General features: G+C 41.3%; 1 protein-coding gene across 1 annotated transcript in view; it reads left to right on the top strand.

Moving 5' to 3' along the window:
• HNRNPU (heterogeneous nuclear ribonucleoprotein U (scaffold attachment factor A)) overlaps positions 1–10420 on the top strand; it is a 37172-nt gene that overhangs the window by 754 nt on the left and 25998 nt on the right. The window lies entirely within an intron of this gene.

Below are 10420 nucleotides of genomic sequence, written 5' to 3'. Positions count from 1 at the left end.
CGGCTGCCGGCGGCCTGCCCAGCGGGCCCGGCCGGGCTGACAAACGCAGCCACCTTCCCTCCGCCCTGGAAAGCTCTTGACTTGCGGCCTTCGCGGCCTGCTAACGTACAAAGAATGGAAGTAGTTTGGTGGAGGCCCTGCGTGTACGGCCTCGAGCACTGCAGCGGGCAGGGAGCCACGGCCACAGTCGCCCCAAAACATCGATCAAGCCCAAAATTTGGATCCCAGTGCAGAGGCCCCGGCCTGCTCCCCAGGCCCTGGGGCCCCGCGCCGCCCCACGCAGGAGTTTAGGATGTTATTCCCACTTGTGCTAAAGAGAGGAAAGACATGACCGAAACCCACGTATGGCCTGTGAGGTGGGGCCGGCGCTGCACGGCACTGCACACCGCTGTCCTTCCAGAGAATGAGCACCTTAAACCTGCCAGTTCACAGTACTCTTATTTTTCTTAAAAATGGAGTTTTCCCAGCAATTGCAGACATTTCCGTGTATCTGAGCTTTAGAAAGTGAAAGAACATTTTATTCTAAATACCATCGCTCCAAAACAGCTAAAATATTCTATCTTAGCGATATTAAATAAAACTCTGCAGTTTAAATTTAGCTGTGTGTTTTAGCAGACACGCTTGCGATGCCTGGTTCTTCCGACTCTAAAACAACTGTGAAAGTAGAGAAAATGTAAATATGAATATTCCGGCAAGATGTAACCATATAGTCATAGAAAATAAATAAATATTAAATTCCTAGAACTAAAACCTTGTCCTCGCCACAGCAGGTGCTTGTTTGTCAGATGTTTTGCAAAGCCCGTGTGGATGACTCCTCCTCACACGCTCATCGCCACCTCTCAAACAAACAGTTACGATATGCTCAGTATTCATGGAAGCCTGAAATTTCAAAAAACACATTGAAGGTAAATAGGGCTTCTTTGCTTTAAAAAAATCGCTTACTTCTTGTATAACATTTAAACATTTGCTATTTGCCTTTCAGCCATTTATTTCTGCGTTTTTATTGAACGTGGCTCAGAGTAAAGAGGGTATAATAGATACCCAAGAGAACACACTGTTACTCTGTTGGGAAAACAGCTGATTATGCTCTCTAACAAAGCTGCTCCCTCTGAAAGGTTATCTACAGACTTGAACAGTTTATTAAAGTAACTAAATATTTCAAATTACATGTTTAACTATAGAAGCAGCACGGATTTGTTTCCTCTCAAATTGATAACAGAAGTTTTGGTGAGAACAGCATGGCAGCCGAAGTTAGAGGATGCAGCAGCAGCAGCAGAAGGAAAGGCCCTTATCTTTCAGTCTCACAGGGGTCCCATTTCTTATTCCCTCAACCCCTCCACAGAAAAAACCTTTGTCTTTCCTGGTTGTAGATCTATGGTGGTGGATCAGTCACATGTTTGAAACTGAAGAAAACTACGAAATACGTTGTTTTGGCAAGGACGGAGCTTTCTTATCTCTTCCCTCCCCTACCCCAAATGTGGAATTTCATGTTCTTGAATGTTGTGCCCAGCATTAGATTTCTTACGTCATTTTCCAGATCACCTGATTCGTCAGCGGACATTTACAGCTCTTCTACAAATGCTACGCTAATTCAATGTGTTTACCACATTTCCCTAATAAATGCTTTAAAAAACCCTGTGCTAGTCATTCAGGTTTCCATGCCAAATCCATACCCAAAATATGAACAACTTTCAGCTTTAAAATAGATACAAATATTGCCTATTGTGCAAATTTGTTGAGATTCTTGTGTTTTTACAGTAGCCTTTGAATTGAAGTGAGTCACTGCAAACGTGACGTGATAAGACAGTAATTCCACTCCGGCCGCTACCTTTAACATCTTCCCAGCAATTTCACCAGGGCTTGCGTTTGGCTTTGCTCACCACCCTTTCCTATTTGACACATGCTTGTCTTTGTTTCCTGCAAGAGGGATAGTAACGAAAGCAGTGTGTAAAAGCCGAGCAAGAAAGGGGAAATCGTGAAGTATGCAACAGCTATGACACGTTGTGTATGCCACAATGTCTGTGTCCCGTTGTAGCAGCTGACTCCGGCCCTCATGAGCTGCTACAATAGCTCCTCGGGGAGAACATGGTTCTGAGTGTATAAAAGTATTGGTCAAATTCTGGATGTTTGTACTTGTTCCGTTTGATACCTTTAGCCTAGCTGCAGAGTCTTTTGTGGCTTACAGCTAATACTAATTTCAGCAAACAGTATTTTGCACTGTCCTGCCCATGTTGTTGAGATTCCACTCAGGACAATTACCGTAAATCCAAGTGCTTCGTTTGCATCGTCTGCTCCAGCCTGGAGTTTCCTTTTGCTTTCAATAGCTTGCAGCCAAGTGTCAGCACCTGTTTCCCCTTCTTCCCCCAATTCCTGACACACAGGGGTTTGGTGTCTTGCGTGTCTCCAGGAGCAGAACAAAATACGGAATGAGAAAGCACTTCAAAATGAGAAGTCACTGCTTTAAAATTTCCTGACAACATATATTGAAAAATCTGTGTAGGAAAAAAATGTTAACAGTTATAATGCAGATCAAATATTGGACCTGAACCACATGACTGTTTCCCTTCTAACTTAATGCACAGACATCTCAAACCAAGGGTATGAGTGGGCTGAAACAACTAATCGCATTTTGGCACAGACAAGTACAAAAGGAAATCCAGAACTACTAATTCAACAGCTTGAAATATCAGCTGCTGCATGGAAGATCTTTAAAGAGCTCCTCTGAAGAGAACATACCCTTTTAAACTTGTAATTTTTCATTTTAAAAATGTCAGAAAATATCTCAGGGAAAATATGGAAGAAACCAGCATTGTTGATATAAAGCCTGAATCCACTGAAGTCTAATAGACGTAAGGTACCCTTGCCTCTGCACCTAATTTCATCACATACACTCCTCTCAGCTATCAGGGTCCTATCACACATTTTGTATATTTTCCATGCATATGTTCAGAAATTTTGTTCAGCCATAAAAAACAGCTCTAAAATGGGAGAAGTGATGTAAAAGATAAAGCAGTTCAAGGAGGTATAATAACATCCCACAAAGCAGGGTCCCCCCATGGCTTCAGGGTTGCAGCGTTTGGACGCATCTTTGCTCCGAACACTTGCTGAAGACCTTCACTATGGAACTCCCTCTGTGGGTCCTTGGGGACCATATAACTGAAGGCACAAAGAAGTGCATTCATTTGCCCTTCACAGAGAAATGAAATTAATAGCTATGATCCTGTGACAGGAGTCTACCTATAACTCCTCTGTAGCTAAATGGGTCCAGCCCTGCCACTCAGGAGGTGTTTCCGTGTCACAGTACCCTTTTTCACCAATATAACACGAATGACCCAAGTGCATTTGGCGTCTCCATTCCACTCTTCCTCTGGGATCAGCAGCTGATCTGAGCGACTCAGAAACAGCTTCTTCAAATCAGAGTATTATCTAAACATTATCTGTTCACCCAAATGATACACAGCAACCAGATAAAAATGAGAAAAAGACTCCATCATTCCTTGCCTGTGCTGTATCTTTCCCTTCAGATTTTGGGTAAATTACACTGAGAGCAGCTACCTCATTCCTTGATGTGTGGGAGGAAAGACAGCTTCTATTCTGCCTTGTTCTCTTTGTTACTGCAGACTTTGATCCTGTGCTTGGACCAGATGAAGAGAACCCTAACAGAGTGGGTTGAGACAAATAGGCATGCCCACCATTGTTGGCTCTACCATTGACCTCTTCCAAACTGCTGGTATTTTCATATTAACCTTATCTGTCATAATTTGGTTTTCTTTTTGAAAAATAAAAGTCTTCCTGCTCTGACCTACAGAACAGCAAAAAACACATAAATTGGCAAGGGAGTTCCTTTATTTTTCATACAGGTAATAAATCTAAAAGCCCAAAATCTGATCTCTTAAATAAAATGTTCAGAGGGTATGATTCCATGAGACATGGGGAGTTCACCAATGCTGAAAGGGGAGGATCCAGCTCTTTCTTCAAGTCTTGTCCTTCCTTCTCTACTGCTGGCTGCGCATCCTCCGTCTACCTTGTGCTGGCTCCGCCATTCATTGAGAGCAGATATGAGTCACTGAACTAGTTGAAAAACAACCCATCAAAAAGTGAATAGTTTTCTGCCATGTTAAGAAATTCGGCAAAAGGTCTGAGAAGCGTCTGAATCCATGCAATTAGAACTGAGGGAGAAATAGGGAGGAAGGCAGAAAGGGTGAGATGTTCTTTTAGAGGGAGAAAGCTCAGTGGTTGGCCCAGTCTGTAAGTAAAACTCAGAAGGAGGGAAGGAAGGGAAAAAGAATAGTTTTGAAGGCCACTTATAATAGCAGCGTCTCAAATCCTTCTCGGTCCACAGGATGGCATTGGAGCTGTCCTGGCAAATATCTCTTGCTGCTCATATACAGCTCTGATCCTATGCATCTTTATCTGCTCCTGTCCAGCTTCAACAAAGCTGCATTTGAGAAAAAGTGTCTGAACATGCATTAAAAATTAGTTACTAGGAAAAAGGAAGCATTTCTTTCCCTCAGCAATATTCCGCAATGTCAAGGAGCTACGGGCAGTGCTTCGCCTCTGGGACTACGCCTAAAGAGCTGCAGCAGAAAAAAGCTCTCGCTTTTATATGTAAGTGCCAGGATGCTGTTCCCCATCCCACCCAGGCACAGAAATGGCCCTAGAGATCCACATATTTTAACCTTCAGACTTTATTACCATTAATTATATCTAGAAGTGAAGCCAGGATCCCTGAGAACACGGTGGCAGGAACAAAACACAGTCATCCATCTGCCTAGCAACACGGGTTGCCATGAGTACTTCTCCCTGTGCTCCACAGGCAGCGGGGGCTCGCCACTGAACACCGAGCCAAGTTCAAGGGCCCCATACTGGTAAAGAAAGCCTGCTTCCTCAAATGAAGACCTTGGTTTCTATATCCAAGACACCTGTGTTCCTCTGGAGCCTAGAAGGTGTCAGCCAGCAGCCTGAAATTCAGGAATGAGGGATTTCTGGAACAGCAAGACGTCGTCAGTGGCACTGCTCTTGCAAGAGACAAAAGCAATGACGTTGGCAACATGAATGCAAACTCCATTCTTCCCTTCCCCGTTTCTTTTGAAAAAGTTCTTTGCACATGTTTCAATATCATGCCAAAAAATCCCCAAATAACATAATATCAAATCACTGAATACACGTACTTAGGAAGAAAAGAAGAAAAATCCATGAGTGGTACTGAATACATGGAAATACTGTTTAATGCCCCTAGCTCAGGAAGTCCTTGAATCACAAACCATTTGTAGGAGGCTGAGAGAGAGAGTATTCAAGATATCCATTTGCCTGGTTCTCCACTGAGTTCCTGCTTTAGGCCTCACTAGGAGAAAGGATGCTCAAAGAGATGGACCTTTGATATGACCCAGAAGGCTTGTTTTGGTGTTCTTAAAAAAGCAAAAGACTCTTTGGTCATTGTTTAATATTTAAGAGATGCCCTCTAATAATGCAGTTATCCAGAAGCTGTGTAAAAAAGAGATATATATGAGAAAAAACACAAAATCATAGGTTTCAGACTGACATTTGGACAATCACAATTGAATGGGAATATTGAACACTGGAATTAAGTTTATGTTACCAATCTTGTGAATTGAGCCTTTAAAAAAAGCTCTTCTTTCATTGTTTGTTATATGATAACAGGCAATTTAAGGGTATAAAGGCCATAGTGTGGGTAAATTGGCCCAAAGTGCATTTTACAAAGCCATCAGCCGTGACACAGGAGTAGTTAGCTTTGGGATGAGAGGAGGAACTAAGGCTACACATCTGAATGATCATATATGGCATTTAATCAGTTTATATGAAGCATGATATAGTACTTTTTAATACCCAGGAAAATCCTCCTAGCGTATGAGTAGCAGAACTACATTCTTTTAGATCATCTGTCAAGATTATTTGGGCATGGAGATATTGCTGCACTCACTAGGTTAATAATAATCATAATCAAAATGGACCTGGGTATAAGAAAACACATCAATTTAAGCACTTAATATTTTTCTGTTTTCTTCAGAATGCAAGTTTTCATTTATTAAAAAAAATTCTAGACCATCTGCTTGTGAAGATAATGTTTGGAGAATTTATGTAGCATTATCCTTTTAAATCTACAGTAGGACAGTAAGGGAGAAAATCATATTCTGTAACAAGTCCCATTAACTTAATGTGTTCAGGATTTCACTTTACAAGTCTGACCCCACTACCTGCTCATGTTAATTTCAGAATTTCAGTGGGAATAAGGTTAAAGTCTGTGGGACTGATCTTAGTTTGATTCACAATTTATTCATCTCCACTGACACAAATGGCACAGAATTAAGACTAGTGTTATAGCATAAGCATCACCTCAATGCTCCTTCATCTCAGGGTTTTTTTTATTCAAAGGGCTAATTGCATGGCTAACTTGTTTTTCCAGATTCATGACATTTTCTTATTACTTAAAAATAAGCTTTAACTTTGCAGAGATTAAATTCATTTCCATATTTAAATAATGTTAACTCTGATCTAACTAGAGATACTGTACAGAAAATGTTTTGTAAACTTCCCTGTATAGACATACTATTGTAAAATGAAAGTCACTTTGAAATAAAAATACACTTTGTTGCATAAGAGGGGAAAAAAAGGAACAGAATTAAGACACATCCAAGGAATACTTTACCTTTAGAATAAGAAAGAAATTGAACTCCTGTTTGATTCTCTCATGAGGGATAGGGGACTTTGGTGCACTGTGGCCAGAAGATAGGTAACTGTATTAATGAAAATCTAATCTGTGCTCAGAGACTTTGCATGTTGGCTGCTATGAATGTAAAAGATTCATACCACAATAGACTGTTACACTGTCAAAAGCTGAAGTTCAGCCAATTTTACCAGGAAGAGTTGACATTTTGCTGTATTCTTCATTCTAGGGAACAGGAAAAATAAGCCATCAAAACTGCTCCTCCACTTGTAAATTTTGCCAGTGTAATTATTTAGATATGTCATAAATCTAGCATTAGGAAGCGTTTGTCTACTGAGCCATTTAGACACAGTAACTCAAGCTGAGAGAGGTAACAAATACTTCAGATTGGTCAAAAGTTTTCAGTGGCACTGTGCCGGGAGGGCAAGCAGAGGCACCACCTGCTTTTGTACCACCTTCTCTGCTATGCCCCAGGGCACGGCCATGAAATCATCTGAGTAGGAAAGTGATTCAGCTAAAAAATACTCTTTTTTTTTGTTTTTCTGGTTGCCAGGTTGTGCGGTGGGCTAGCGCAGCAGAAGGGACAGCGTAAGAACAGCTGACCAGGGCTGAGGAAACACAGACCTGCCACCAAGCACCAGCCTGAGATGTTTGGCACAATCCTCCATCAGTGAGCGGAAGGGGCTTTTGGTCCATCGCTGGCTTGCCTTCTCCCAACTCAGATGCCTGCCATCCTGAACTAGCTTCAGTCATCCTCTGTTCTTGTGGAGGCCCACCAAGGAAGCAAAAGCAGGGCTTGAAAAGAGAAGCATCATCGTTTATGAGACTATCTGACAGAGCTGGCGAAAAAAGACTGGTTTTGGACATATGATCCCTTTTTCAGCTCTGAAATAGAAGTTGCATCCCTTCAACAGAGTATAGTAGCCATTATTTTCAAACAAACTTACCTCTATTATGTTAAATAATTTGGACTGTCGGAGTGAAATGGCTAGTTGGTACCTGCAAGGTAGAGGTGAGTGTTTGCAAAGGAAGACATGATAAGGACATTAGCCTTGTGGAACAGAAGGACAAGCAGTTATCACACGCAGAGCCCTAAGGAGTGGGGAAAACTGCAACATGCTAAACTGATTCTAATAGATACTTGTAGATAGATGCAGATAAAGGAGACTTAACAGGAAGAGGCACTTGAATGTCCTCATAAAGCCATTTAAATTGTCTTAGGGTTGGACATTCAGAGCTGTATCACTTAAGCATTTATGAAGCTTATGTGCAATGAACCACACCAGGGAAATGACAAACAGCCTGAAAAATAACCCAGGAAAAACAAATAGGCAACAAAGTACTAATGGGTTATTTCTCTGCGAGATGAGTTCTCATTTGCTGAATAGTCACCTAAGTACTTGCACAGCATAACGTAGGGAGCAACAACTGCTTAAGCCACAGTTGCTGCTCAGACAGTTGCTGATCAGACACACTGATCGTACACAGATCAGCATGTAAGATTACTCCACCATGTAAAGATTTGCAGCATTAGGAAAGCTGTGATCACCTGCTCACTTCAGGAAGTTATGGCTAAGATTATGCAGGACAGTGAAAATGGACTACCTAATATATGCACGAGTTTTAAGCTGCTAATTGAACTTTACAAAGTGGAAATACAAGTTTAATAATCCATCTGAAACTGAGGATCAGTAAACCCTAGATAGGTAACCTCTTCCCAGTTCTATGTCACTGGCACCATGATTTACCATCAGGAATTGGATAGCTATGTAAATAAACCTACAAGTGGTATCACCTACGGTGTGAGATAGTTATTTTCTTATAATTGCTTATTGAAGTATATAATTAAAACAGAACACATCTTTTATCTGTTTTATATATACTTTCATGATACAGCAGTATTTATTGGCATTGCTGTATACATCATCGCCACCTTGAGAGCTATAGTTACTGTCAGTTTAGATTAACTCAACCGAACACAGGGTCTAAGAGGGAGGGTAGTTTTTAACTAAACCACAAGGTCTGGAAGACTGAAGACCAAACCTTGCTGCAGTGATTTGAGGCAATACTGTTGTCTCCTGGTGACCTTACCTTCCACTGCCAGCTGGCATCTCCCCGTTTGTCACAGAAGAATCAGATAGCAATGGGTGTGGATACCCTGGTACGTCTCCTTCCGCCTCCTTTCACCTCACCCTGGCTGTTCAACACAACACAGCATATTTAATACTTTAAATTGATAAACAAAGCTGTGACCCAGGGAGTGATCACACATCCCATTTTGTCACTTCTCAAGCAGTGCAGCTGCTGGGACAGTAAGATCTTAAACCACTGTAGCTAAACAAGACAGAATCTGCAAGTCAAATTATTAAGTGTTGTTTCCCTGTTACCTGACCTCAGCTGTGACCCTGAATAAGTCTTTTAACCCCCATTTTTAAAACACTAACACATGTAAGTGATTTTCCATCTGTAGTTATTTACAGGATTAAGAACAAACCTCCAAAAGCTCAGAATGCCTTACCTGAAAAGTGATATTGTATCATATATCAATTGCATGTGAGCTGAGTGTTAGTGTTGTATAATTTAGGATGTCTTTAAGATAGTATAGAATACCTTTAAGACATTATTTGTACCTCTCTCCCCATCCCCTTTGCAAGTAGTTTGTCTCTAAGGTGTAGTGTGGGGCATCCAAGACGCATTGAAGGTACATGATTGAAGAGAGAACTAAAATTTAGTATTAAAGAGGTGAACCTGAGGTTAATTTGTAGAAATAAGAAAATGTATAATAAGAAAATGTAGAGCGCGTAGCAAGAAGGGAGGCATGTGGGAAGAATGTGGGACCTAGGGCAGATGGCATACCCAAGCACTAAGTCTTTTGAAAAGGTTCTCCTTTTGTGTCCTCTATGCCTCTGTAAACATCCAAAGGTGCTTCTGGAAGCAGACACATCCTTGAAGCCTTCCCTTCAGTGGCACCACCACTTCCCCTCTTCCCATAGTGAAATATTTGCACACTAGAAGTCCATATTTCACAGAGATGTAGACAGGTCCATGATCGCCAGATCCCAAGACGCTAAACAGGCCACTCTGTTGATCTCTAGCCCTGACACCAGCAAATTTAACAAGGTCAAATAGCAAGGTGGTGCAGTAACATGTCCTCCCTTCTGACTGATGGTCAAATATATACAGCCTTGATCTCACCAGCAAGCCTTCATGGCCACAGTAGTCTTTTCACTAAGCAGTTTATCTATGAAACCTTCCAAAATGGCTACCAGAAATCTGCCAGGATGCTCACGAACTGATTTGGTAGCCATGGAGATACACTTCTTCTGATCTAAAAATCAGAAGTCTGAAGATCTCTTGTTCTCCTAAACAACTCTAGCAGCCAAAATTTTCAGCACATTTTCAGAAGTCCAGTTTCCAGAGTGACTGAAGACCTCCTCAGTAAATATGACACAGTCCCAGAAAGGACTAAAAGAGGTTTTCTGTCTTTGTGGGATTACTTTGATTCAGTAGTAGAAGGAAGCAGCTGATTTTCAGAACTCTGTTTGTATCACTTTCCAACTTATATTTATTGCCATAAAATACAAATGCATAAAGTTATCAGCCTAGAGCTATTGGCTTCCCTATAGATTTGAGAAATGAGAAACACAGAGGAGAATCTCTGCTTTGAGACTTTGAAAGAAGTAAATACCCATCTCTTTTTCTCAGTAGGGACAATCTTCAGTAATATCAGAGTTA

The sequence above is a fragment of the Pygoscelis adeliae genome, unplaced genomic scaffold, assembly GCF_000699105.1.
Source record: "Pygoscelis adeliae isolate BGI_AS28 unplaced genomic scaffold, ASM69910v1 Scaffold463, whole genome shotgun sequence".
Classification (NCBI taxonomy): Eukaryota; Metazoa; Chordata; class Aves; order Sphenisciformes; family Spheniscidae; genus Pygoscelis; species Pygoscelis adeliae.
This window is presented reverse-complemented; position numbering and strand designations above follow the sequence as displayed.